Here is a 16,148-nt window from a genome sequence, read left to right on the forward strand (position 1 = left end):
TTTCACATCCGTAGCATGAATTTTGATAGGAAAGGTATGGGATCATTTTAAAAAGGGAAGTAAAAATATTAAGGTATCGGTACGGGGCCCGATACTGAGCTCCTGTACTCGTACACGTACTCATTAAAATCCGCCGATACCACACAGCATGTGATAAGTGCCTTATTCAGACAAAGAAATACAGACAACAGAACAATAAACAGCAGAATGGAGTTATTAGAGATTAAGGATGTCTACGAAGTATATGCATGCAATTAAATTAATGTTAAACATTCAGTATTGATGCCTGTACAGCTGATGTGCGCGAGCTGATGGGCTAAGCAAAGCACGCTGAGTGGATTGAGCGCGCGGCGGCGCAGATGCGCGAGATGTGTGCCTTTCTCACAGACATCACTGGATAGTTTGTAGTTCGGTCGGATATGCCAAAAACAAGTAAGTAAAACAATACATGAGTTACATAACGGTAGGGAGGAAGAGAGAGAGAGCGTGCGCGCACTTCTATTGTGTGATCTTTATTGATGATCGCTCAATTGGCACACGCATCATTTGGCTTAAAACTAAATATAAGACAATTTATATGGGTATTCACTATAAGCCATCATTTATTTTCAACCTTAAGCATACACGACATTCTGGTGAAAGTGAAACTAACAGCCTATGCGCTATGTTCTGTACTTGTCCCTCTCATTCTGCACCAGTACAAATAGTGCGCACGTTGCGCGTTTTGTTTGCTTCGTGAGTGATTATGCATTATATGAGTGGCTTTGGAATATAAATTGCAGCACGTTTCAGATGAAAAAAAAGCAACTTTTATTTTTGAAAATATCACAGTTAGGAGATTTATAGCGAGTGGTTCCCTGCATTATTACAGCAAAACGCGCAATTACAGTACTGAGCCTATTATTAACTATCTAATGCTATTAAATTAAAGATGATGTACCACAGAGCAAAAAAATTAACAGTGAAAGTAACAAAAACTTGTAAAATACATTTTAATGGGCATAATTAAGTGTGAAAATAACCGAAGATACAGTCAAATCAAAATAAAGTAAACTGTGACATATTATAACCAAAAATTCTTCATACAGTGGACTACCAGTAAAATTGATACAAATTTTTGGTTGATTGTAATCCATTATGTACCTTTCTATCAAAGTTATCTGACATTATCAAGCTGAATTGAGTTCTTGTCATATTTTATTACCATTTTCTAAACTATAGCGAATAAACCGTGATAATGTGAGAAATTTTAAAGGTGTTTGAATAAATTTTGGTTCGACTGTATCTATTTGATAAATTAAGTTAACCAATTAACATTATACATACTCTTTTGGTTTCTGTACCCAATATTTAAAAAATGTACAAATGCAATGAAAATATCAGTATTGGTACTCGGTATCGGCAAGTACCAAAAATAAAAGTATCGGCATCGGACGAGTACTGGAAAAAGTGGTATCGGTGCATCCCTAAAAAATATATTACACAAAATTAAAAAATTAAAACAGATTTTTTCAGAATAGCAAACAATGGTCAAGGAATGAAAGATAATAAGCGTAAATCAAAAATTTCATAACGCGGTGCGAGGCGGTGACGTCACTCCAATGCGTTCACTTGTACAGGTGAAAATGAATTACTGTCAGCTGGGAACCATCTTTCCATACAGGACACATATATGTGTTATATGTGTCCGTCTGTCACTGCTGTACATCTACCTGGCGATTTGTTAACGTTAAATTAGTAAATTGATAAATTAATTATAAATGAATGTAGTATTTTTGCATTGACTAGGCGAGATTTGACTATACTGATCAGGGAAAACAGTGTTACAGAGGAGACCGCTACAGAGGCCAGGTGGATTTGATATACGCAATGATTCATTTGGATATTGTGTTTATTTACATTTATAACTGCATAACATGGTCATATTAATGTCATATAAATATATAAAGTTTGAATATAGCAGCAATATGAATGTAAAATAACCAGTAGGTGGCAGCAAGTTACTATCTAGACTAGAGTCATTAAATCATTAATGGCAATAAATGGCATTCATAAAGTGAATCATTTTATATAATTTTATTATATAATTTTATCAATACAAAATGCTGCTGTGTGCTGCTTGTAGAGGACACTGTTCTACTGTGGCTTTGTTTGGACTCTTCATCTAAATACAGCAAAATTAGAAAATAGTTAGGCTACATATTTAACTTACTCAAATTTACTTCTTGTTATATTGATTTTATCATCATGGCTCGGCTTCGCAAACTAAGATTTAGGAAGGACATCCACGTCTTCTACAGGTGACTGACGAGGCCTATGCGGGACAGGCAGGTCCTGCCACAGCGGCTGCAGGTAAAGGTCTGGTCCAGGATGGGTGTGTAAGAGAACTGTTGTGTGTGTGTCATGTGTTCCTGCCTCTTGTGCCCTTATTTGGTTTGTTTCCTGTTCTCGTTTCATGTAATCGGTTCCAGGTGTGTTTGATTTAATTTACCTGTGTATTTATAGTCCTGTCTGTGTTGTGCCATTTTGTCTGGTCTACTCGTTACTCCCCGGTGTTCCTGTCAGTGTCTGCCTTGTCTTGCCCTGCCTGATGTCTAGTAAATATGTTTTTGAGTTACATCCACGTTTCCGTGTTTCCTGTGTCCTCCCTGCTGTGTGCACCGTGACAGAAGACCAGACCAGTACAGTAAGCGTCGTCCCTTCACTTCGTTTTGTTTCGTCCAAGTTTTTCTAGTGTTTTTTTGGTTCCTGTGTTTTGTGTCATACCCGCCGTTTGCGGGAGTCAAGCCCGCCGGATCGCCGCTGAGTCAAGCCCGCCGGATCGCCGCTGACTCAATGCCCGCCGGATCGCCGCTGACTCAATGCCCGCCGGATCGCCGCTGACTCAATGCCCGCCGGATCGCCGCTGACTCCAGCCCCCCGTTTCGCGGGAGATCACGCCGCCGTCCGCGGTTCACCGACCCCGCTGTTCGCGGGAGATCACGCCGCTGTTCGCGGCTCACCTAGCCCGCTGTTTCGCGGGGAAGGCCAACCCGCCGTCCGAGGTCACTCGGCCCGACACCGGTTGGGGCTGCCTCCAGCCCACCGGTCCCTGCCGTTGGGATGGTCAGCCGGCCAGCTGCCACCGTTGTTGTAGTGGCAGCCGGCTGCCGCCGTATTGACCAGTGACCGAGGTCTTTTTAACTTGTGTCTAGCCCCGGAGGGCTCCTGATACCCCCAACATCCCCAGGGAAATTTTTTGGGGGGGTAGTAGGGTTCCGGCTGTAGGGGCCGGGCCGAGAGGGGTCCGAGGCCAAGGCTCCGTAGACCATCTGCCTTGGCCTTCTGTGCTCCCTGCACCGCCATGGTCACCTGAGCCCCTGGCTCCACCATGGCCTCCTGGGCACTCCTGGGTCTCCGCTGGTCTCGTCCAGCTCTCATGTGTCTCTGCTGGTCTCGTCCAGCTCCGCTGTGTCTCCGCTGGTCTCGTCCAGCTCTCCTGTGTCTCCGCTGCTCTCCGTCTCCTGTGTCTCGTCCAGCTCTCCGATGTCTCCGTCTGTCTGTATCGCTCTGGAGGTCCCTGTCCTGTGTTCCGGTCCGTGTCTGTCCTGAGAGGCCTCCAGAGCGCCCACCCCCCCTCCCCGATGGAACTGTTAAGGCTCGGGACGAGCCTTTCGGGAGGGGGGAGTAATGTAAGAGAACTGTTGTGTGTGTGTCATGTGTTCCTGCCTCTTGTGCCCTTATTTGGTTTGTTTCCTGTTCTCGTTTCATGTAATCGGTTCCAGGTGTGTTTGATTTAATTTACCTGTGTATTTATAGTCCTGTCTGTGTTGTGCCATTTTGTCTGGTCTACTCGTTACTCCCCGGTGTTCCTGTCAGTGTCTGCCTTGTCTTGCCCTGCCTGATGTCTAGTAAATATGTTTTTGAGTTACATCCACGTTTCCGTGTTTCCTGTGTCCTCCCTGCTGTGTGCACCGTGACAGGGTGCTGGAGGGACACGTTTGTTCCTTCTCCTTATGTCCTCTATACTGGCCCTGCGGGTATCTTCAAAGAGTGAGATGGCCTGATGGACTGTGCGTCACCAGGAGTCGCGATCAGCTGCTTTCGTTTCCCAATGACGGTGATCGATGCAGCAAGCAGTAAAGGACTTTTCAAGGAGTCTTTGTACCACTTTCGTGGTGCCCCGATGTTGCGGTGACCAGAGGACAGTTCCCCATACAGCACGATCTTAGGTAGGCTGTACTTCTCCATCCTGGAGATGTGCCCTGCCCAGCGAAGTTGTACCTTGAGGACCATGGCCTCGATACTAATGAACTCTGCTGACTCGAGAACTTCAGTGTTGGCAACGAAGTCACTCCAACGAATGTTGAGGATTGTGCGGAGGCAGCGCTGATGGAAACGCCCGAGGAGTCTCAGGTGATGACGGTACATGACCCAGGACTCAGCGCCATACAGGAGAGTGGTCAGCACAACAGCTTTGTATACACTGACCTTTGTGTCTGTTTTGAGGTTGTTATTGTTCCAGACACGTCCGTATAGTCTGCTGAATGCACTATTTGCCTTGGCCAGCCTGTTATCAACTTCTTCGTCAATTTTGGTGTCAGATGCGATCACGCACCCCAAGTAGCTGAAATGGTGGACAACCATTACTTCTGTTTGTTCGATGGAAATGGTGGATGGTACTCTTTTTGTGGTGCGGGCTGATGCAGAACTTTCCTCTTCTTCAAACTGACTTCGAGGCCACAGATCTGAGCAGTTTTTGCAAAACAGGACGTGATTCGCTAACTAGCTGCCTCTGTATGCGCAAGGAGGGCGGCATCGTCAGCAAACAGCAGCTCCTGGATCAGTAGCTCCATGGTCTTTGTGTGGGCCTGCAGACGCCTCAGGTTGAACACGCTCCCGTCGAGACGAAAACGGATGTATACGCCATCAGCGATGTTGAGGTCCTCTGTGGTCTGCTGAACAAAATGGTAAACAGTGTGGGTGCAAGAACACAGCCCTGTTTCACACCGTTTGCAATATGGAAGGGCTGCGAGAGGTTGTTGCTATGTCTGACTTGTCCAAGCTGGCCTTCATGAAGCTGGACGATCATGGTGAGGAACTTTGGTGGGCAGCCTAGCTTTTCCAGAATTTTCCAAAGTCCCTGCCTACTCACTGGTTTTATACTACAGTTCAATAAACATTTGCAATGGTGCTGAAAACAACACTCTTCCTCGTGTGATATTGCTTAACTGTATGCCATAATCTCAGCATAACATAAAGGCCCAGTTTCACAGACAGGGTTTAGACTAAACCAGGATTAGGCCATAGTTCAATTAGGACATTTAAGTAATTTTTATTAACATGCCTTATAAAAAATATTACTGGTGTGCATCTTGAGACAAAACAAAGGCACTGATATATTTTAAGATCAGTCAGTGCAAGTTTATTTCAGTTGAAACAGCTCAGAATTACATTATAGCCTGGGACTAGTCTTAAACCTTGTCTGTGAAACCAGGGGATTATGTGATAAATTTTATAAAACCAACAACAATCAATCAATGACATGCTGTACATGAAAGACAAAGCTGCAAATCTGAGGGGAGAAAATACCCATAACAAAAATAAGAAAAATATTGCAATCACGAATATACAGTGAACTAAACAATTGTGACTGGCATATATTACTCTTAATCATATTATTCTCTCCTAACAGTAATAACTATAACTGTGGGTGATCATCACCATATTTCTCAAGGTGGAATACGGGACAAGTGGGCAATATGACCACGATATGAGAAAATTATATATATATATATATATATATATATATATATATATATATATATATATATAGGCTGTTCTCGTGTGACAGAACACTACTACTACTTGCTCTGATCACCCAGTTAAGAAATGTTGAAATACTGATCAACAGTAGTATAGAAGCTACTGATGTATCACAATCTATTTTAAAACTGAAATGGGAAAACCAATGTGCCAAACTAATTAAAAGAAAGTTTCCTGAGTTATGTTTTTAGGGTGTTAACATTTGTTTCCTTGCATAAATATGCATATTTACCAGTTACTTTTTCCTGTTTCTGGTTTTGTTTCTTATTTAGTCATGTGCATTTATATCACCTGTTAATTCTGTTCTTGGTTTGTTATCGTCACTATCTGGGTTTTGGGTTGCGCTGCTCCTTCGTTTTTTCCTGTTCTCCTGCATTCCAGAATCTTTGTTAATGAAGACTGCATTTAGATCCTCGACTCCTTGCCTACAACCAACCTGTGACAAAAAGCTAATTAAAAGGAATTATAAAAACTGTAAATACTATATACTGAATAAATACTTAATACTATAATTGTGTATAAGTAATAATAAAATGAGGAAGGAAGAAGGGCTTTCCTCAGTGTCTGGGAGTCTTGCTATCCTCTGACGCTCTAGTTGTGTGAGCAGTAGGTGATTTCACCCCTGAGATGCTTCTAAACGGCGCATGGGGAGACTATGTGTAACTGAATAATTGAAGACACTCACGTATTTCATTTAAGGATTTGGCAGCGCAGTATGTGGGATCATGTTACCTCCACTGCATTCCTCACATATAAATTTACATCCAGTACACTGTGAGTCAACTGGATACATATTTACACTCAAGGCCCAAACATAAAAAATTCATGAAGATGTATGGAAAAGAAGGGGGTTGTCTATACACATGAGAGAGAGATATATGAAAAATGAAAAACAGAAATGTTGTTTTAGCAAGTAACTGAAATAAGTTTAAGCTGAAGTACTAAAATTACAAGAAAAAACATTGCAAAAAGTTAAATGCATTAAAAATACAAAAATGACAAAAACACACAAAAAAATTATATATAAAAAAAAAGCTTATTCAAAATCTTAATAAATACTATAAATACTACACACTAAATAAATACCAAATGCTTAAAATTTATAACATTTTATAAACTTTTTTGATGTTTTGAAATTTATTGTTTTCACACACCTCTCTATTTATCTATTTGTTTATATCAGTCTCAACAGAGAGACACAAAAAGAGTTAGAGTTAGCTAATCCCATTCTCCCTGGGTGATCACTGGCACATTTTCTCGCAATAGCACAGCCATTTAAATTGGCACCAATGAGGCCACAAAGAGATTAAATAGTTTAATCCTACACCAATTCATACACAGCACACAGTCAAATGAAGTTATTAGCTCTACGTTAACAGCAGGGAAGCCAATTACAAACGGCAGCAAGAGCTCAGAGAAACATTACCTCTCGTGACTACGATCTACCACACAAGAACTTCAAATTCAATTCGGTTTATTCTCTAAAGAAAACCTGGAAAACCTGAAGCACCCACAGTAATGCAGCCACTCTAATGCATTATTTATAGGCCTTTAGTTATTCATTATACAAGACTGGGCACCATCCCATACTGTAGGTGTTGAAGACCATGAATATTAACCAGGGAGATTTGATATTTAAACATGGCGTGGAATAAATCGCTGCAAGTAAATGCCAAGTAAATAGCACAGCACGTTAGTTACAGTGTGCTGCAGCTTGCCAATGCCTGTTGTTATTCTAAAGCATGACCTTTCCATTGCAAGATTGCTACTTCTTTCTCTTGGTTTTTGAAACATTTTGAGAGTAAAAAAAAAAAAGAAAAAAAAGAGAGAGAGACATTAATAAATAAAATTATGAATAAAAAACGAGCAGACCCAGGCTGAGTTATTTCTCCTCACTCAAACAGAAACAATAGGCTCAGGCCGTAGAGTTGTAGGTCCACATGTTAGCCAAGTCAATGTCCTAAAAATGATGGAACAATGGCCTTATATTTATAGAGTGCAACAGTCAGATTTCGGAAGTTACATTTTTTTTTTCATTTTCTCCATAGGCGCCACAAGACGAAGCCACAAGACCCCATTATTTCAAATAATTTAAGAAGTTATAATTTCATAGCAGGTTAAAAACTACATTATCCATGATTCTGCAAAGTTATCTGCACCAATCAGAGACCTACAAGAAGCAAATTGTGCTCTTTTGCGTCTGTCTACTATAATACAGAAGATGCATATTAACGTAAAACATAAATTGCATTTCTTGTTTCTTTATACTGTATATACTGTATAATTACCATCTTTTTAAATCAATAGTTTTTTTTTTTTTACTGTCATTCGCAATGCTTCATGGGATTATAGCCCTTTTCTTCATTAAAGTGTTAAGTAGGTAGTCTTGTACCTTCATCTTTTCACTGATGATTTTAAAATAATGTTTTTTGCTTCAAATTAAAGCTTGTACTGTTGTGTTTCACCTCCTGGCTGGCTGGTTTGGTTCAATGTCCATAACTCTTAAATGAAGAGTTTATGTAAGTAAGATTATATAAGTAAGGAAGAGTAAATATTTTTTCAATCCTGATGGAAATAATAGTTTCAGAACCAAGGCCACTGAAAAGAATAGCACAGATGTAAAAATGCAGATACGTGCCAAATAAGCCTATAGCACTATTTAGTTTTGGTCAACAAATGTTTTCCTGTCCCTGCATGGAATTTGCGTTTACCTTTTCACGGAGCTAAGAAAATGCAGCAATTCCCTGATGAGTTCCCATTGCTAGAAGTGGTGTGACAGCACTTTTATCCCACAGGGAGTAAAATCTTTGCAGCATCGTTTTCTCCACTCAAATAGTTATTGATGTTGAGACATGGTGATGTTCATGAGATTGTCCTGACACTGCAGTTTAAACACTGCTGTACAGCCAGGCAGTAAACCCTTAAAATGCTTAAGAGGCCTGTCATACATCATGTCATGGGGAGACTGTACGTGCCTATGCCACAAAAGGCCTTTCAGGAAATAAACTTTCACTGCCTACAGATGGTGATTCTGGGGTCCCAGCAAGGCCTTGGCTCATAAAGAGCATGAAGCACCATCTTATTTCACTAGCTGTGTTTTTTTACGGTCTTTACGGTCACCGATGTAATTATGCAGCAGCTTAGCAGCTCAAACAATGAAACAGCCTGTTCACCATTTGCAGCCTCCCAACTCCCACTCATAAAATAATATGCCAAAATCAATAAGCTTCCATATATGTCTCGGAAGGCTGATACATCTCGGCGAGAGCACCGGTCTGATGGAGCACAAATCCAGCCTAACAAGCTGAGGGGGAAGAGAGGGGTTAATTGGGATGTTGGAGCCGTCCTTCAAAAGCTGGAGAGGGAACAGAATCAACCGAAGATGAATGAGACTGAGGGGGTGTCTTGATCAAGCCGAGACGGCATGATAACACAATAGCTCTCTGTCAGATGCACGTCCTTCTGCCACGAGTTTCTAGTTACAGGCAGCCAATCCTAATTATGTAGGCTAAATAAATATCTCTAATATTTGGAAATCAAATCAGACCAGATTATATGCATTAGTCAAGCATTGTCGAATTAGCAGGGAAAAGCATTTGCCATACCTGCCATACAATTAATGTCTTTATGGATTATGGACTCATGTTAAAGTCATTTGTGGATTACTGTGATGTTTTTATCAGCTGTTTGGACCCTTATAGTGCATTGATGTTTATGTGAACTATTTCTTTAAAATAAACTATACCTTCAGTAGGGGTGTGCGATATATATCAGATCGTAATTGTTTTAACGATGTACAATTTGACATTATCCAGTATTTCGCAAAACCCAAACAGAACATCTATGAGTGCACGCTTACATTATGCTGGGTACAAACCACAAGATAATCGGGCTGATTTTGGGCCGATTTCTCCCTTTCCAACAATCCTAGGTAATGTCCCGATTATCTTGGGGGATCTAAAGATTATCTTATCAGATTTTCCTGTGGTGTGAGGTGTGTTAAGAGTGACTGAATCTGCTCGGAAGAACATTGGAGGAGCCCCAACATGTTGAATATTTACGATCAGAAATCCTGATGTGTGGGTGGAACCCCGAGGACAAACGCATGTATGATGTTGAGATTATCACGTGAAACGAAACAATATCCAATCAGAAAGCGAGCTGACAGAAGACGGAAGCATAACAAATGCAGTCATGGCACAGCACAAAAGAATTTGGACACTATCATCGCAATTTCTTCCTGCCATTACCAAAGACTGGGACTTTGCCATTACTTTAAAGCCTTAAACTATTCTTTGAATAATTTGTAATTATTTATACTTAAGGAAATGTAATTTTCTTATTGCTTTTCCTTTTTTTATTATTGTTTTTTGTTTATTATTGTATTTGATGCAATTTATATGTTATTGCCCTTGTATGTTCTTTGTTCTAAAAAAAAAAAATCTTGTTTATTCCCAAGTCTCCAGAGATTTTGCGAGATTTCCAGTGTTCACAGTTGGGATCTGGTTGAAAATATGTTGGTCTGTGGTGTGCTGTCTTTGTCACATCGCAGCACACCACACACTATAGGAGCAAAACGGTTAAATCTAGGATTTTTTTTGTCCTCATGTTTGTGGTCTCTCACATTTTGAAGATCTTATAAGATTTAAAAAAAAATCTTTTAGTGTGTATCCAGCATTACGTGATGAAGTCTAGACTAGGGCGCATGCGCATTGAGTGTTCTTTCACTGCATGATAATATAATAATAATAATATATATTAATTGAAAGATCACAAAATTCAAGATATGGGGGCAGAAAATGCATATATATATATATATATATATATATATATATATACACGTTTTTAATTTTACATTCAAAGTATCTTTTCATTTTAAAATAATTCAAATATCAGTATTCAGTGTTTTATGTTTAAAATATAAAAACATTATGCATTTGTAACTGCAGGTTAAAGCACTCCATGTCCCTCTGAGCTGAATTAAACAGTGTGTAAATACATCTAAATGCCACTTCAGATGCAACTTTTGCAAAGATTAATTTTGTTGATACTGGTTTCATTTGTTTGGTAACAGCCTAAATGTTTTATTATTCTAATTGACTGATTAAATGTAACAATTTGATTCAAAAGATGCACACTTTTAGAAAATAATGGCTTTATTAAAGGTAAAATTGCCCATAAAAGGTAAAAAATGAATTTAAACTTATATGAAAAGTTTCATTTCTATCACTGATGTGAACTGACCACACAGAATATAAAGAATATCAAAAACTGCAGCTGTCCACAGTAGACAGATATCAGCACAATAACACACTTGGCAAAATATCTATACAAAATGTCTAATCATCGTTATCGGAAAAAAATCCACAAAAATATAGAGACATCATTTTTTTTCAGTATCGCACACCCCTAACCTTCAGTAAACCTGTTTGCATACTAAACACACAAAGCACTCTACCAGCATTTCTGTGGGGAAGATCAGACTACATCTGTCCGTGACAGGCCTCGGCGGCAGGGGGGCAGGACCATCTGACCCTCTCCAGACCTGACCATCCACAGGATCCATCTGCTCGTCCTGCGACTGACTCCACAGTACCATGTCACACACATAGGAACGCAGTCACAACCCTGCCAGACACAGCACTCTCTCTTTGTTTCGGCCTGTTCTCATATTTATCTGCTCAAGTACACTCGCAAAACAAACTAAATGTACTGTATACACATACCAGGAACGACCCATTTACTATTATCTCACTCACCTCATGTCACCTGTCCCTTCAGTCTTTCAACTCTCTTTTGTTGACATGATTGCAATAAAGCAAACATTTATTATCGATATTACTAACAATCAGTATACTATATATTGCGCAAAACTAGCACATTGAAACATTGTCAACAAACAACTTGCAAGCAAAACAAACTTTAACTTGAGCACGTAACCCATAACAAGACATTTTGTTTGCCATGTTTGTAATGTATTGCATCGTTAAATGTATTAGACAAAAATTGGTTTAGTGTTTGACTGCGATACTGCTTTATAAAACCATTCAATATATATTATAAAATTAATTAAATTAGAGTAACTTCCCTTTTAAACAAAAAAATAATCCAAAACATTGAGCGTTGTCACCACACTGAAAGTCTGGAACTGGGCATATGAGTGGAGCGGAGCGACAAAAAGATATTTGTTGAAATCGTTCTGCAATCACTCCATTTTACTTAACTCCACTCCAGGTTTTCTGATTCTTCGCAGGAGCGGACTGGCCATCTGGATGTTCTGGAGAAGTCCAGAAGGCCTGGCTGGTTCATCATCAATGAAAAAGTGTCAGATTAAGTGACGTTGACGGCCGACAAAAGGGGGCACTAATGCAAACTATTTTGCTTATAATAAACTGAAACTGAAGCGAAGGAGAGCAGGCTCGTGATGGCAAGCAAATGATGTGAAGATAATGGCGGTTGGTGAACAGTTACATCAGGTCACCTTTGCCCGCCTCTCTCATTATACACAGCATGTTGTCTATAGTAAAATCCCAGGTCTGCGCGTCCACTGCTATGCATCACTCCGCATTGTCTTGCATTAATATTCCATTCATTCATAAAGAGACAGCAGCGATTCTACTACGGGTTACATTTAAGAGCTATTGAGTTAGAAAATAGAGTAAATGAAGTAGCCTATAAGGTGATTAGTCTAATTAACATGACAAACACACACACACACACATATGAATACTCAAATCTGTTGTTAGAGTCTAGGTTTATGTTTATCATTGTCATATTTGCATTCTGCTCTTTTTATGTAGATTTCATGTATTTTAGTTCATACAATAATGCATTTATTTCAATCCGCTGTTGAAAAAAATAGAAACATAATTTGCAAATAATTTGTAATGGTTTTACTGGTTATTATGAAAATTGTATCGTTTTAATGGAAACTGTAATGGTGCCTGTTGGTCTCTACTGGTAATTGGTCACCTTCTATTAATGGCTTTTGTTAAGACAAATAAATCCTAATGTAAAACACACCACAGGAAACCATTATTTAATGGTTTTAATGGTTAAAATTTGATGGTTTGTAATGGTATTTGTATTGGAAATAATTCGGATTTCTGTGATGGTTTCTATTGGTTTTGTCAGCATGTAGGGCAGTGGTCGGCAATAGGCGGCCCGCGGGCCAGAAGTGGCCCGCCAGCAATAATATCTGGCCCCCACCTGTAGCAAGATTATTTTGATAGCGGCTGGTTCTGAAATAGATCTGTCATGACAGCAACAGTTACTCACAATCAGAGAATGTGAGCAGAGCGTGAGTGGAGCGGTGTGATTTTGAATGGAGCGAAGAGCGGATTTTTTAAAAGTCGGAGCGTCGTGGTTTTCACTCGCTCCAAGAGCGCTCTATCACCACTCCATCACGAGTATAATTCATGCCAACGACCTGTAATATAACTGCATATTTAGCAAGAATTCACATGTTAAACATATTTAGCTAGCTAGATAGAAAAGGATCACTCAAATCAGAAAGAATGAGAAGGCTATGCCCAGGTAGCCAGCGCAATCGGGCCAATTGCGGCTGAGTGTCGGCTCACTCGGCTGTGTTCTGGTAGCGGCTCACCGAAAGTGAGCCAGCTCTGGCCCAGTAATGGTTGCCAGATTTGGCTAGCCTTTGGATGTGCGGATCTGGCCCGATTTGCACTGAGACACGGCACATTAAGTCACATTCGACCGTTTTCCTGCTGGGCCGACGTACTTTTTGGGCCGGGCCTATACATCTTCTCATACCATATTTGTCTGATCGGCCCATAAAACTCTTAGCAGCCTATAGTTTTTCTGCCTAAATAGTTTAGGGCGCTGTGGTCTTTGCGGCTGTTTAATGTATTTGTCAAAAAAAGTCGGTTTCCTCAGCTTTGCTCATGTGCAAACAAGTGCGCGCACAATCGCGGATGATTCATTTTCCACTCAAAGTCGAGTCTGGGGTGTGCGATATACAGTATATCGTCTGCAATGGACGGTGTACTTATTGAATGAATCCGCTTTTTGAACGAATCAGTTGAATAAATGATTCAGTGATTCACTCATTAACACAGTCAAATGTTCTGTTCCTGAATGAATCAGTCGTTTTGAATGAATCGGTTGAATCTCAATGACTCATTCATTAATGGTCACTTTCTGTCACCAAAGTCTTTGCTGTCACCTACTAGCGGTTTTAATTTCACATTTTGACTATTTGTTTCATGTATCATTTCAAATATCAGTATTCAGTGTTTTTTGTTAAAAACACAACATTAGGCCTATTTATGCATCTGTAACTGCAGTTTAAATGCATCCATGTCCCCTCTGAGATACATTAAACTGTGTAAATACATCTTAATGCTATTTCAGATGCAGATTCCAGAAATGTTTTCTTATGTTGGAATGAAAGACACTAAGTACCGGATGAAGTGCTTCTTATTCTTACTCAAAAATACAAAATGGAAGAAAGAGTTATTTTCCATTTTGCATTTACTTGTACTTTTACTTTCAATACTTAAGTACGTTTAAGATTTTTAAAAATACTTTTCGTACTTAAGTACAATAAATATCATATACTTTAAGACTTTTACTCAAGTAATATTCTAAACGAAGACTTCATCTTCTACCAAAGTAATTTTTTGGTAAGATACCTGTACTTTTACTTGAGTATGGCTTTCACGTACTTTATACACCACTGCACACTCACATATTGGTTTTTGTGGTTTATGGGGACTCTCCATAGGCGTAATGGTTTTTATACTGAACAAACTGTGTGTGCTATTGCCCTACACCAACCCTACACCTAAACTTAGCCCTCACAGAACACTTTCTGCATTTTTAGATTTTCAAAAAAACACCATTTAGTATGTTTTTTAAGCCTTTTGAATTACGGGGACATAGGCAGTGTCCTCATAAACCACCTTCATATTGTAATACCTCTGTCATACCCATGTCATTATACAAATTTGTGTCCTCATAAACCACATAAACATGCACACACACACACACACACACACACACACAAACACACAGGATGCCTTCTTATGCTTTTAAAGGTTCATCCAAGGAGTTTACCAAGAATTTGACTAAGTAAGTTAGTTTACAGTTTATTTAATGCTATACTATGGGAAACAGTGATCATCTGATCAACAATTTATCATGTCTCTTCCCTTTCTCCCTCAAACACACAGGCACATACACAGGATGTCATAACTATATAGGCCTATAGTTTTAGGATTCATCAGTGTGGATTATAGTTTTATTATATTAATAAATTACACTTTTTAGAAGTTTTTAATGTGTCAACTCTCACTCTTTCCTACCTATTATTATATGGCTTTAGTGCTTTTATGGAATAGGAGCTGGTATACATATTCAAGGGCGTGCAAAGATGGGTAGTATTTTGATCGTATGTAGTGGGCCGGTCTGGGCCAAAATGCCAGGGCCGCTTTTTTGTCCCAGTCCAGCCCTGGGTGAGGGTCAAACCCTTAATCTTTGTAAAGGTGACATATTTAGTTGACATGCATAAGTACATGTAGGTTTAACAAGGTTTGACCCAGTGTCAGCTCAGTTTCAGTAACCAGTGCAGGCTAAGTGTACCATTTTGGTTGGCATGATTGTGGCCCAATGCCGGTGGTGTTGGCTCAGTTTCAGTACCCAGACTCGGGCCAGTACTGGCTAAGTGTTTCATTTCTTGTCGGCGTGATTGTGGCCCAATGCCAGCAGTTTTGGCAGCCGGACTTGGGTCAGTGTATCTGGGCCGATTCTGGGGCGTCATTCACCCCATGTCCATGCAGAGTCTGGCAACTGTAGCCGGGCCAAGTTATTTCTTCCGGCCTGCCGGATCTGGGCCATTATCGTGCCAAACCGTTTTGGCTATCTGGGTGATGACTGCAGTGGACATGAGCGGGAAGTTATATTTCTCAAGGAATTTATTTGTTCCTTCTGAATATTTTCAGCTGACAGCTGACTTTTTTTTTCTCAGAATTGCGTCGTATAAACTTGCAATTGCGAGTTAAAAAGTCATAATTCTGAGATATAAACTCGCAATTCTGAGAACATATCAGTCTTTTTCCCCCCTTAAAACTGGACTTTAACTCGCAATTCTGACTTTATAATTCGCAATTGCAAGTTTACATCTCACAATTCTGTGAAAAAAAGTCAGAATTGTGGGATAAAACCCTTTTTTATTTTTTACTCAGTGGCAGTAACAGGCTTCCATAGAACTGTGATATTTCAAACATACTGAAATACTTTAGACGCGGAGCTGTGTTTCTGATATCAGTGAGCGCGGAGCTATTATTAAATGCTCGGAGCGCGGAGGGGAAGTTGTTGACGGT

The sequence above is a fragment of the Barbus barbus genome (genome assembly GCF_936440315.1).
Source record: "Barbus barbus genome assembly, chromosome: 34".
Lineage (NCBI taxonomy): Eukaryota > Metazoa > Chordata > Actinopteri > Cypriniformes > Cyprinidae > Barbus > Barbus barbus.